Below are 14,765 nucleotides of genomic sequence, written 5' to 3'. Positions count from 1 at the left end.
TTTCTGCCTATTAGCAAGTGATGTTTCCTTTAAAGCTCCAGCTGGGTTTGGACCTAGATGCAGAGCGCATCAGAACCCCCCAGGCCTTTCTACTCTATGTGTGGTCCAGGTACCAGCATCATTGGCCTTCCCTGGGAGCTTGTGAGGAATGCAGAACCTCAGGCTCTGCCCCAGACCCACTGGATCTGATTTCTCCAGCTCACCAGAACAATGTGACTTCCCGAGAGTTCCTAGACCAAGAGTGGCCGCTGCCTGGGGCCACGTGACCTCAAGGATGGAGGCCAGGCCATGGAGGCCAGGGCAGGAGCAGGACCAGGATTTCCCTCCAGGTACTAAGCGAGCCTTCAGCTTCAGGTTTTCGGGTTTTCAATATTCCAGGCAGGAGGCCAGCCAGAAGGGGCTCAGTTGCTCCCAGGCACATGGCGTCGGGAGCACTGTCAAGAAACGAAACAACCCGGGGATGTAGGTGAGCTCATGCCAACGTGGAGCCCCAGGAACTCACGCTCGGGCACGTTGCATGTGTTTCAGTGAGTAGGCAGGCTGTACAGGTAGAGCCATGCGCCTGGACCTGTCAGCACTTACATTACCCACGATTATCTGGATTTTCTTTCCATCTGGCCCCAGAGAAGGAGCCGCCACACAAAGAGTTTAGCAGAGCGAAGGCACTGGCCTCGCACTTGGATAGAACAGTATCCACAGATGCAAAGAATAACCAGTTTAACGTGTGAGAGTGTGTGCGTGTATATACAGGGGCGTGGGGCTGCTGAAAGACTCCGCACCTTGTTGAAGGAGAACTTCCAGAAGAGCTCTCTGCTTTTCTGCAGGTCCCAGCGTGAGAAAAATTTCTCATCTCCTTTAGGGCCTTGAGCATTTGAAAATAATAAAAAGGAAAAGTTTTGAATTAAAATTTATGGTTGAGCCTGCCTGTCTGGGAGGAGCTGGCTTAGTGGGCAAAGCTGACGCCAGCCAGGCTGCAGGGGCTGGGAGAAATTGGACACCAGCATCCTTGTCAGTGAGGGGGGACGACTCTCCCGTAGACCAGCATGGTGGCCCCTCTTGGCCAGCCGTTCCCAGCTCCGGCTGCACACCGAACGCTTCTGCAGGAGTGTTTAAAAAATGCTGAGGCCTGGGCCACACTGTACAATGAGTCGATCTGATTCTCTGAAGGTGGGGACCACTCACAGGAATATTTTTAAATCTCTCCAGTTGATTTTAATGTGACACCACGGTTGAGAACCACCAAAGATTCCAAAATTGGTAGAAAGGGAAGGGGGGGCTCCTAGTTTCTGCTCGGGGTCAGTAGTACATGCCTCGGTGGGTACGGGAAGGATGATGTTAGCTTTCAGCTCTTTGGGAGTTTTATCTGCCTAGAGAGGGTCCAAAATCGATAGGGAAGATAAGGCTGACAAATTCACCTGCAGGGATGCGGTCAATCCAGCGGCCATCCCCACCCCTCCTTGCCTCTGGGCAACAAGAACACTTCTGATTTCCATGCGGAAGGCTTTTTCAAAGAACTTGAACATCCATGATCTTATTTTAACCTGTTACTAGTTTTCTATTGATGGCGTATTTTAACAAATCGGCACAAATGTAGTAAATGTGCCTGAAACAACCCAGACCTCTGACCTTACAGTTCTGGAGGTCAGACATCCAGTACAGGCTCACTGGGCTAAAACCAAGGTGTCACAGGGCTGTGCTCCTTCTGGAGGCTCTGTGGGGAAATCCATTCCTTCCTTTTTCCCGCTTCTAGAGGCTCCCACATTTCTTGGCTCGTGTTCTGTTCCTCAAATCACTCTGATCTCTGCTCGTGTCACATCTCCTTCTCTGACTCTTTCTCTCCTGTCTCCCTCATCTAAGAACCCTTGTGATTACGTTGGGCCCTCCAGGTGAATCTTCCCATCTGAAGATCCTTAACTTAATCATATCTGCAAAGTCTCTCTTGCCATGTAAGGTCACGTTCATGGGTTCTGGGGATTAGGATGTGAACATCTTCGGAGGGCCATTATTCCATCTCCCACACCTGACAGCAGCCACGTGAATCGGAAGTGCATTACTATACCCATAGACGAGAAAACTGACACCCGCACAGAGACAGGCAGCTCCTAGATTGTAAATGTGAAACTACATTCTTGTAACTCCCTGCCTGGTCACCACTGCATCTGGCACCTGCTTCTTAGGATAATCACCCATCTCGATCCTCCAGCCATGGGCTTCCTTCTTCTTTCCATAAAGTCCAAGGTCCCTCCTGTGGTGTTGGTTATTCTCACACCCTGTGTCAGCTTCATGGGTACCAGCAACCGATACAAAACAGTGTCACAGGGAAATCCATTGCTACAACTGGCTCAGCGTGTATCACAATAGGGCCCAGGAAGTCGGGATCTCTCTCTGAATTGGTGCACATGGCTCTGGGTTCTTGGATCCCCCTGACCAGGTCTGTATACACACACATGATAGCACATGCCTCTCCTCTATGACATTTGTCAGAATTCCACCATCATTTGTGTACTTCTATAATTAATCTTGGTCTTTCTCTCTCAACTATAAACTCCATGAGGACAGAAAACATACTTGCTTTTGCTCACCATGGCATTTACGGGATGTTTAATAAAAATCTGTTAAATGAAGGAATATTTGCCAGCAGTCTAAGGCTTACAGAACCACTTCTTTGCCTTTTGAAAGCTATGGTTGATGATATTAATGTTCCCATCTACTGCCTTCCCTGTAGGAGAGCCAAACATCCCCATTCATTGACATGTGACCACAGGGGATACTTCCTTGCCCGGCTTCCAGGCTTGGCTATGTGACTTGCTTTGGCCAATAGAATGTGAATGGATATGATAGAAGCCATGTCTGAGCAGCTTTAAGGGCAGTTACATGGCTTGGCTCTGCCTCTTGTTCTTTTCCCTTTGCCAAGAGAACACAATATCCCAACTATGGGCTGCTCCCTCTCAGGACATGTCCCAGAATGAGAAGGCACATGGAGAAGAACCAGAGTGGCCACCATGCAGCTCTCAACATGAGCGAGATTGAAGCTCTTGTTTCTGTAAGATTGGGGGATCTTTGTTACTGCAGCATAACTTAACAAACTCTGACAACCATAGACATCTTTATTGGAAGTCTCAGGACATATCCAGCTTTCCTTTCTCCCAAATGGAGACCACGGTCTGCCACCTACAGGTTGCGTGATCTTGAGAAAGTCACGTAACATATTTTGGCCTTAAATTTCTACACCAACATATAAAGCTTCTTCCCAACTTTACAATCAGCAATTCTAAAGAACTAGCCTATCATTTGACACTTGACCTCTGTCCTTTGTAAATTGTCTTTGCACATTTTAGTATGGTACCAGAGAGGTCACTCCAGATTTTGAGTCCAGTAGTTATGTGTTCTTGGGCAAATTGTTTTATCTCTCTTTTTCTTGTAAGTCTTCTTATCTATAAAAGGAAAATGTATCACACAGCATTGGGGTAGGTCATCCAGCTCATAATGTGTAGTCAATAAATGTAAGTATCCTACACTTTGTCTTATTTTTCTTGATCAAATTGATCTCTTTGAGGTTCACTTCTTTGCAGTTCATATGCCCTGAACCTGCATGCTTCCATAGGAGGAGGGTAACAAAATCCCTGGATAAAAACCCACAAAGCTGTATTCTGATGTTCATGTTCATAGCAGCATTATTCATAACAGTCCCAAGGGGGAAACATCCAAGTATCCATCAAGTGATGAATAGATAAACAAAATGTGGCATGTCCATACAATGAAATACTGGTTGGTGTTACAACATGGATGAACCTTGAAAACATTACGCTAAATGAAAGAAGAATGTCACAAATGTCCACATATTGTATGCTTCTATTTATATTAAATGCCCTTAATAAGCAAGTCCAAAGAGACAGAAAGTAGATTAGAGGTTATCTAATCTGGAGGCTGGAGAGGATGGAGGGGTTATGGGGGGAGGAGGGGGTGCTAATAGCTAATGTGTTGGGTTTTTAGGGGGTGTGTGAAAATGTTTTGAAGTTAGATAGAGGTGATGGTTGTACAACTTTGTATATATACTAAAAAACATTGAATTGTATACTTAAAAAGAGTTATATAGCGTGAATTACACCTTCATATTTTTTTAAAGAAGAACCCCCAGAGGGATGAAGAGGGATGAGTAGCCAGTGGTTGATGGCTCAGGTTGAAGGGCATTGCCACATCCATCCCTCTTCTCAGCCCTCTCAGTGTGACCGTGCTTTGGTCTCCTATTATCTCTCTTCTTTTCTGCTGATGTCATATGCCCAAGCAAGGGGAAAATTCTCTTGTTGCTTAGCTCAAAGGAAATGATTGAGATTTTTCAAAGATTACTTTATTAAAAATTTTAAAAGGAGCAGAGTGGGGAATAAAAATGTAAAAGACTTCCCTGGTGGCGCAGTGGTTAAGAATCTGCCTGCCAATGCAGGGGACACGGGTTTGATCCCTGGGTTGGGAAGATCCCCATGCCACGGAGCAACTAAGCCCGTGCGCCACAACTACTGAGCCTGCACTCTTCAGCCTGCGAGCCACAACTTCTGAGCCTGCGTGCCACAACTTCTGAAGCCCGCAAGCCTAGAGCCCGCAACAAGAGAAGCCACCACAACGAGAAGCCTGCACACTGCAATGAAGAGTAGTCCCCGCTCGCCGCAACTAGAAAAAGCCCACGTGCAGCAATGAAGACCCAACGCAGCCAAAAATAAATAAACAAATAAATACATTTATTAAAAAATTAAATTAAATAAAAGCTTAAAAAAATGTAAATACTTAAAGTATGAAGGAGTTAAAAGGTGGAAGTGTTCCGGAGTAGAGATTCCTTGCTGTATTATAGCCACAAGTACAAGCCAACTCATGGATGTTGAGTCTTTCCCACCCACTCAGCCCCTTCTAAAAAAACCAATCCTGAAGTCCCCTTTATTATTTTTTTTAAAATACCTTTTATTTTTTATTTTTGGCTGTGTTGGGTCTTCATTGCAGCACACGGGCTTCTCATTGCGGTGGCATCTCTTGTTGCGGAGCACGGGCTCTAGGCGTGCAGCCTTCAGTAGTTGTGGCGCGTGGGCTCAGTAGTTGTGGTTTGGGGGCTCAGTAGTTGTGGCTCACGGGCTCTAGAGCTCAGGCTCAGTAGTTGTGGTGCACGGGCTTAGTTGCTCTGTGACATGTGGGATCTTCCCGGACCAGGGCTCGAACCTGTGTCCCCTGCATTGCCAGGCGGATTCTTAACCACTGCGCCACCAGGGAAGTCCCCTAAGTCTCCTTTAGAAGCTCTGGACAGTTTCCTCCATCCCTCCTTCCCTTTCATGTTGGGCCTGAACACCGGCTGGTCACAGTGTGATGGGAATTTGGCAATTAGGTTGTTGGTTCTCTCAGTATAGATTGCCAACTTCTTCCCCTCCAAATCCAGGGACCAAGGCATGGGTGGGTGGGACAGAGCATGCATAGAGACCCCCAGCTCTCCCTCCAACACCACCCCCCCAGAAGGAGAGGGCTGTTTCCTCACCCTGCCCCACAAACACTTACGCTGGACTTATCACCCAGAACCCAGAAAATTATAACTTTTCTTTTCTTCCCAGGACAATGCAGGTCCCTCACCCCATCTTCAATCCACAGGTTCAAAGGCGACCAAGTCAATTGTTAGAGCATCCTAGCAAAATGAAGACAAATAAACAATTACTCTTCCCTGCTTTTGTTTGTGTATTTTCAGATTGTCAGATCAAATCATAGTGTGCCAAGCCTGATCGCTGGGTGTGTTTTAGATCTGTCTGAGCCCCGCTGGCCACTTCTACAGGCCACCTGGAACCGATTGACAGGAAGCAGCGCACACATGGAAGAGAGTGGGGTCTCCAGGGGCAATCACCCCATCACGGGTGCGGAGGGTGAGGTCCCTCTTTCCTTGCCAGTCTCCCTTACCTCTGAGGGGGTGCTGGCATTATCTAGAGAGAGTTTGGAATATGGGAACATGACTTGTCTCTTTCCTCAGAGCTTTAGAAGCTTATTTACCAAGCCCTCCAGTTCCTGGGTCGAAAGGGCTCACCACAAGACCTAAGATATCCCACAGACGAGTCAATATTTATCACCCGGGGCATCAGCTCAGGTGGCTTCCTGAGACTATTTGAGTTCCACTTAACTACTGTACATTGATCGTCTGCAGGAGACCTTTCACCTGCTGGCCCCTCTCTCTTTATTCTACTGCACAGTTGGGAATACACTTGACTTTCAAAGGCTCAACGTGTGCCATTCAAAGGAAACATGTTCACCTCATTTTTAAGCCCTATCTTGCTCCCCTGCAGTCTGAATAAACATTACTCAATAGCCAACGTTACTTAGGCATCAATCATTTCCACTTCAAGGAGGAGGTAAAGGGAACAAAGATGTAAGAGCACAAAAAGATTGAAATTAACCCCCACCGCTGGGTGCTTTCCAAACTTGTTCAGATTAGTTCTTCAAAAAGAAGCCCCAGAGAGCTGACATTACCTGAAGTTCACTGAAATTCTCTTTCTCTCAAGGATTACACTTGAACATGAAGCAAGTATCTCGAAAGCCCTAGGCAGGCGGTCAGCTCGGCCTGTGTGTGAGTATTTGCTCTCTCGCTCTCTCCTCTTTGGAGTAATTTCCACACACTTTTGACATTCCTTTCTTCTCTGGTGCACCCTCCCTCGGAGAGTTCTCCGCTCAGTGTCTCCTTACAATACCTCTCCTGGTCCGTGAGCTTCTATTTCCCTGTCTTTCTCCTTCCTTCCTTTCCCTCTACCCAGCCCCTGGAAAAAAAACCACCCTCTAGAAAAATTGGCCTCTGAAACCTCCCCTTTCTCTGATCTTATTGACCAATGGGAGCCATGTTTGGCTCTGAGATGCCAAAGTCCCACTGTTGAGCAGGGGACCTTGGTTTCTCAGACCACATGCTCTCGACTCACCTGGATCTTGTTAAGCACAAAGATTCCCCCAACCTCACTGCCTTTACTGAGTTGGACTCCGGGAAGGGGACCAGGGAATCTGTATGTTTAACAAGCTCATTAAGTGATCCTTCCACTTAGTGAAGTTGGGAATCCGCTAATACTAAGGAGGGGGATGGCTTTGGAGTCAGGAAAACACTAGCTGGATTCTGTGCTTTGCTCTTTACTAGTGGCATGATTTTTTAACAGCTCTATTGAAATATTACGTATCATGCAATTCGCCCATATAATTTGTACCTACAATTCAGTGGTTTCTAGTACATTCACAGAGTTGCGCATTCATCACTACAATCAATTTTAGAACATTGTTAGTACATCCAAAGAGAAACCCTATATCTATCAGCAGTCACTCTCCCTTTATTCTTAACCCTTCAGCCCTAAGCAATCTCTAATCTGCTTTCTGTCTCTATGGACTTGCTTATTCTATTACAGAATTTCATATCAATGGAATCATACAACAGGGGGCTGTTTGTGTCTGGGTTCTTTCATTTAGAATGTTTTCAAGGTTCATCCATGTTGTAGTATGTCAGTACTCCATTCTTTTTATGGCTGAGTAATATTCCATTGGGTGGATATACCATTTTATTTATTCATTCATCTGTTGGTGGGCATTTGGGTTGTGTCCATTTTGGGGGTTACTATGAATAAGGCCGCTAAGAACATTTGCATATAAGCTTTTGCATGGATGCATGCTTACATTTCTCTTGGATATATAACTGGGAGTGGAATTGTGAGGTCATATGATAACTCCATGCATACCATTTTGAGAAACTGCCAGATTGTTTTCCAAAATGGCAGCACCATTTTACATTCCCACCTGTAGTGTATGTAGGTTGCAATTTCTCCCCATCCATGCCAACACTTGTTTTGTCCATCTTTTTTTAAAAATTATTATTATAACCATCCTAGTGTTGTGAAGAGGCCTCTAATTGTGGGTTTGATTTGCATTTCTGTAATGGGTAATGACGTTGAGCATCTCCTCATGCCCTTACTGGCCATTAGTGTGTCTTCTTTGGAGTAGTTGCATGACTTGGGAAGGTACGTAATCCTTAGCTTTGGTTTCCTTGCCTGTAAAATGGAGGTAATCAGAAGGTGAGTAAATGAGGTAACGAAGCTGGAGTCCCTGATACATAGTAAGCCCTCAGCAAAGGTTTACCCTTCCACACCATTGACAGGAAACACAGTAGCCTAGCTAGGCTGGAACTGATTCCCAGAACTCCCTGTACAGTTCCTGTACAGTTCTGGGTTGAGATTGCTTTAGACTGAGCACAGAGACATCTCTGGGGAACTGGGAAAGCGCAAGTGGTGCAGTAGCCACTTCAGGCTCTGAAGGTCGGTATAAGGCACTGCGGCAGCTCACGTCTGTGGCCGCCGCTCCGCCGGCTCACTTTGCAGCGGGGGCAGCGCGTACACCAGCAGCTCCGGCAGCCCCAGCAGCCCCGCTGCATCTTCTTCTTCAACTGCTCCCAATCCTGGGCCGGGTGCCTGTGACTTCTGTGGCACAGGGCACGGTTTCTCTGCGGGTCGCCCATGTCGCCCAGGTTGCATGGGAGAGAGGTTTGGCTTCCAGTTCCCCAGCGGATCCCAGCTGATCCTTGCTCTCCTCTGCTTCACATCAACCTTCTTTCCTCACTGCTGCTCTGCTGACCTAATCAACTTCAGACTCAACACCAGAGGCAACAGCCTTGCAGAGAATTTTCCACCAGCTTCCAGTATTGCGTTAACACCCAGTTCTTATAATACATCCCCGATTCTCTGTCTCTCAGAGTGATTCTACTCCTCTGAGTTAATCCTGGGCAGTACAATCACCAAGGGCGATGATGATGCCTCCCCCTCTAGAGAAACCATGGACCGGGATTTCTGAAATGTGGTCTTCCCGGAGAAATCATATGCGGTTCTTCTCAGACCAGTAACCCCAGGGCTCCCCATGCAGAGGTAGAGGGACCTTCCACCTGTTCCTCCCGTGTTAATTTTCTAGTAGTGCTGTAATAAATTACTACAAACTTTGTGGCTTAAATCAACAATTTGAAAAATCAAAATTCGTTAAAAATCAGGTTTACTATCTTACAGTTCTTGAGGTCTTAAGTCCAAAGTGCGTCTCATTGGGTTAAAATTATGGAGTCCTCTGGGCTGGGTTCCTTCCAGAGGCTCTAGGGTACAGTCTGTTTCCTTGCCTCTTCCAGCTTCTAGAGGCTTCCTTCATTCTTTCGCTCATGGTCTCTTCCTCCATCTTCAAGGCAGTAGCCTCTTCGAATCTCTCTCTCTCTCTCTCTCAGACACACACACACAAAACGATCCTCTTATGAGAACTCTTGTAATTAGTAATATACGCCATCACAGATAACCCAGGATAATCTCCCCAACCTAAGATCCTTAACCACATTTGCAAAGTCCCTTTTGCCACATGAGGTAACATAGTCACAGGTTCTGAGGACCAGGACTTGCTTATCTTTGGGGGCTATCATTCTGCCAACCACACCTCCAAATCCACTCCCTTCACCTCCTCCAGGCTGCTTGGTGCCCCCAGAGTCTGACCCAAGTAGGAATTGCACCTCCTGGCTCCCTTGCCCTCTTGCTTCTGATAGGATGCAACCAATGGGAAGCACCTACAAAGATCAGAAAACAGAGTAGAGTCCCTGGTTCCCTCCCCTGGGGGATGTGGAGGATGCATCCTTCTACCAAAGGTTTCGGGATGGTAACATCACCCTTGCCTGCCCCAAGGTCTTGCTCCATTCCTTGTTTTTCTTGTAACTCTGCATATACCTCTTGAAAAAGTTCCTGGTCTGGCATAAATATAACTGTTAAAATTATAAAACTCTTAGGACATAACATAAGGGTAAGTCTTCATGACCTTGGATTTACCAGTGGATTCTCAGAAAGACAAAAAAAGCACAATCGACAAAAGAAAAGATAGGTAAATTGGATTTCATCAAAATTAAACTTTTGTCCTTCAAAGGCCACTAGCAAGAAGGTGAAAAGACAACCTATAGAGTGAGAGAACATGTTTGCAAATAATATAGCCGCTAAGAGTCTAATATATAAAGAATGCTTAACTCAATAATAAAGGCAAACACCCCAATTAATAAATAATTAATAAATGAGTGAAGGACTTTGAATTTCTTCAAAGAAGATATACAAATGACCAACAAGCACATGAAAAGATGCTCAACCTCCTTAGTCAATAGGGAGATGAATATCAAAACACAATGAGACACACTAGGATGGCAATAATCAAAAAAAAAAAAAAAGGAAATAACAAGTATTGGTGAGGATGTAGAGAAAGTGTCACCTTCATACACTGCTGGTGGGAATGTAAAATGGTGTAGCCATTGAGTAAAACAGTTCGGCGGTTCCTCAGTACGTTAAACATAAAATTACCATACAATCTAGCAATTCTACTCCTAGATATAGACCAAAAAGAAAACAGGTGTACGAATAAAAACTCGTATGTGAATGTTCATAAGTAGCATCATTCACAATAGCCAAAAGGTGGAAAGAACTCAAATGTACATCAATGGACAAATGGATAAACAAAATGTGATATAGGCATACAGTGGATATTATTTGGCAATAAAAAGGAATGAAGGCCTGATATGTGCTACAACATGGATGAACCTTGAAAAATTATACTAAGTGAAAGAAGTTGGACAGAAATGGCCATATATTGTAAGATTTGACTTATATAAAATATCCAGAATAGGCAAATCCACAGAGACAGAAAGCAGATTAGTGGTTGGCAGGGGCTCGGGGGAGGTGAGAATGAGGAGTGACTGCTTAATAGATACAGCATTTCCTTTTGAGGTGATGAAAATATTCTAGAGTTAGATAGTGGTGATGGTTGCACAGCTCTGTGGGTGCACTAAATGCCAGTGAATCATACACTTCAAACTGATTTAAATGTAAGTTTTATATTATGTGTACAAAAATTCCTTTTTAGGGGCTTCCCTGGTGGCGCAGTGGTAGAGAATCTGCCTGCTAATGCAGGGGACACGGGTTCGAGCCCTGGTCTGGGAAGATGCCTCATGCCGCGGAGCAACTAGGCCCGTGAGCCACAACTACTGAGCCTGCGCGTCTGGAGCCTGTGCTCCGCAACAAGAGAGGCCACGATAGTGAGAGGCCCGCGCACCGCGATGAAGAGTGGCCCCTGCTTGCCGCAACTAGAGAAAGCCCTCGCACAGAAACGAAGACCCAACACAGCCAAAAATAATAAATAAATAAATAAAATTTTTTAAAAAATTCCTTTTTAAATTACTTTAAATGTGCCATATGACTCCTGCCAGGACTAAACCCCCAGACTCTGGCAATTCCACCAAGGTGTCATCACTTCCATGATGGGACCCTAAATCTCAGCTGATCCTACACATTGTGGGAGCAACTGCTGTTTACTTGTGGAAGGATCCTTCCTGTAAAAGTATGTCTGCTTCTGGAAATGCAAATAAATTCTCTGCAGAGGAGGGTCAGTTCATCTCAGCAGCTTCTGCTAACCAGAGCATGGCATGGAGACCAGAGCAGGTAGTTTGAGGCACAGATTCCAGAAACTTCTTGAGCAATATTGGAAGACATACCTGAGGCCACCCCAGGCACTTCTGACAGCTCCACTGGGGAGCTGAGGACAGTCTGTTCTCTTACCCCAGACAGTCTGCCCAGAGGAACGACTGTTTCGCTGGAGATGTGGCCTGGGCAGAGGTTAGGAGGCATCCACCAGCCCAGAGTCCAGCTTAAGGGAAACCTCTGTATTATCTTCTAAGTCACGTGGGACCCCTGAGCCAAGCCAGCTCCCCTCACTCTCTCTCTACCCGCCAAAGACACCAGGCCCTTCCTGGCTGGTTGTCCAGGTGGAGCTCCTGGCTGCAGCCTGACATGGTTCCCCAGGCACTGCCCCTTCCTGATCCTCACACTCGGAATCTCCAGAAATACTCTCTCCTTTCACGATCGCTCATGTTTAGGCCAACCTCTCCCTGTTTATAACATTCACCTCCTGCCCGTCACTCCATCACGGCCCCCATTCTCCTCCCTCACTGTCATTTCTGACCTTGGTCAGTTACATTTCTGTTTCCTTGCTCCCTGGCTATGAGGCCAACTCCTTCTTCCATTACCTAGTGATCCTCCCAACCAGCTCCAATGTATGAGCTGAAAACACCTGCTTTTAGACGCTCTCCCAGCAGATAAGTTGTGTCCACCGATGGCAGAAGAGCCAAGGCGAGGAGCCTGGGGAGGGGAGGGCTGTCCATTGTCCAGGACCGTTCATCACAATATGACACAAAGTTCAAGGTTGCTGCCAGCCGGGCTATTTCCCAAGGTGCTGGAGTGGGGTACATGCCTAGGGAGGCCTGCAGTTTATGAGGCTTTAAGATCAAAACAAGGTCAGGGGGAAAATTGGCAGACTCACTGTGAGTCTACAGTGATTTCAACTAAAATAGGTAGAGAAGATGGAGATCGTAGAAAAAGGAATTTCAGATTTAGTGTCTGATGTTCCAGCTCCTAAAAATAGGCAACCTCCCGGGCTGTGATCTTGGTTTTCTCTCTGCGTTGTCTCTTCTGGAACTCGCTGTGCAGATGTTTCTGTGCTAAATTTCTACCTGAAGGCTGCAAAGCCTCTATCTGGAGTCATAGCACACTTCAAACGCAGTATATCTCTATCTGAACTCATTCATTGATTCATTCATTGATGCATTGATTCATTCCTTTGCTGTGTTTCTCTCATCATCATCATCTCTAAACTTCTCAGCATCCTGGCTTCCCCATACCTTCCATTTCCCACCCCTGCAACCCCCAGCTGCCTGTCAATGCCCACGGATCCCTGCTTATTGGTTCTCTGGGCTCCAGTCTACCCTAGACCCCAAATCCAAATTCTCTGAAGCCTGCCTCCAAGCTATCCGTCCCTGTTACAAGCCTCCAATTTATTATTGCGAAAACTCCATCTCATTCATTCTGCATCCAATATTTCCTGAATATTTATTACGTGTTGGGCATTGTGTTAGGGGCTGGGATTGTAACAGTGAACAAGATTCTCAGGGCTCATGATTCAATGGAGGAGACAAACATGAAGTTGAAAATACAAGGGTGAAAAGTGCTGTAATAGGGAGGGAGGTGAGTGTGCCTTGAGGCCACAAAGAAGGACACAAACCTCAGACTTGGTGGGTCAGGAAAGGCCTCCAGTACTTGAAGGATCGATCTAGATTCCTTAGTAAGGGTTCAAGGTTGTTCATACCTGGCCCAGATTCCCTCTCCTGCCCTCTAGCCTCCTCACATGTTCCGTGAAGCACCCACAAAAGGATCCTGCCTCTTTCCAAACAGACCAACACCCTCCTACTGCTAAACATTTTTTTCATTCTTCTTTCTCCCTTGATTATCCTTGCTCCTTACCTCTATATGTCAAATTACTACTGAGTCTCCAAGAGCCATAGAAACACCACCCCCTCCCTGAAGCCTTCCTTGGTTTCTTTACTGCCCTTGTCTCTTTGTATGTGGTACATTGCAGTGGTCTGTATACTTCTTCTTTGTGCCATTGAACTCCAGGGGCAGGGACCACATTTTGTTCATTTTTGAAAGCCCTAGAGGACCTTCTTACCATAATGCCCTGCACTGAGGTAAGGGTGATGATGAATTAAGGAAGATGCCCAAGAGGATATTTTGTCCTGGCTACACTGAAACACGAATGGGCCACACATAGTAGGTTTGGACTGTTCTGTGTGCACTGCTTCCTTGTACTGAAACCCTCTGTTAACTCATCTGCCCAAGTACTAGTCTGGGAAAAGTCAAGGGCAAATCACATTTATCTGTGTGTCCCCGCCTCAGCTTGCACCTTCTAGGTCCCCGGTAAACCTTTCCTGACTCTGACCGAGAGCACATACTTCTGACTCTTTCGCTTTCCCGTGCACCATCTCAGCCTGTGTTGAGACTGAATTAAAGCTCTGGCAAGCATAACCACATCATCTTTTTCTCTCATACATTCGGTGAAGGAGAACTTGCTTTCATTCTGGGCTCATTGATCCCTGCCATCCTTTTCAATTCATCCTTCTCTGCTTCTCAGCTGGCTGGCAAACCTTCCTGGTCTTAACCCAGTTCTATTTGAACTGGCCGCCAGCCCAATCCATACGACCTTCCTTCCCTCCCCTTCTCTTGCACTTGGGCCCCTCACCTTGGCTTTGCTTTGGAGAAAGTTTAAAAGGCTGGTTTCCTCCATCCCCTTTAATCATATTCGGTTATCTTGATCAGCACTTTTATTTTGCATTGTTAAGACATTCTGCCTTGAATTCTGACTTCATTGGGGGAGGGGAGAGAGCTGGAAGGAGGATTGTTGATGATGGCTATATTTTATTACGTGTGATGGTCATGGGTTAGACATGCAGCTCGTCAAGCTGGGGGCTGGGGGTTGGGAGGGGGAGAAGGACACAAAATACCATGTCACAGTGCAAAATATTTTTCAAGGAGACATCAAAGGCTTTTTCCATGGTGTCTTGCCTTGACCCCATTTCACACTGGCAGAACACAAACTCAAATTAAAATAAAAATACCAGGCTGGCTCCATTTAGCCAGTTGGGCTGCTAGGCTAAGTGACCGATTTTATTAAAGTCACCAAATGCAAACATTCCAAGATTTATTTTCGTTGCTTATAATTTTTTCTGCCTTCCCACTGGTGGGCTGTTTATTTCTAATAACTTGGTAGGAAAAAACATTCGCTCATACCAGTGGAGGTCTTATATGCCAAGCTGCAAACCAGAGCACATTTTATTGCGGAATAAAACCCCTGGAAAACAGGCTCTAGGGGGGCCCGCTGATGCAAGTTTACAAGCATAG

Source organism: Eubalaena glacialis, chromosome 1 (assembly GCF_028564815.1).
Source record: "Eubalaena glacialis isolate mEubGla1 chromosome 1, mEubGla1.1.hap2.+ XY, whole genome shotgun sequence".
In the NCBI taxonomy this organism is placed as follows: Eukaryota; Metazoa; Chordata; class Mammalia; order Artiodactyla; family Balaenidae; genus Eubalaena; species Eubalaena glacialis.
This window is presented reverse-complemented; position numbering follows the sequence as displayed.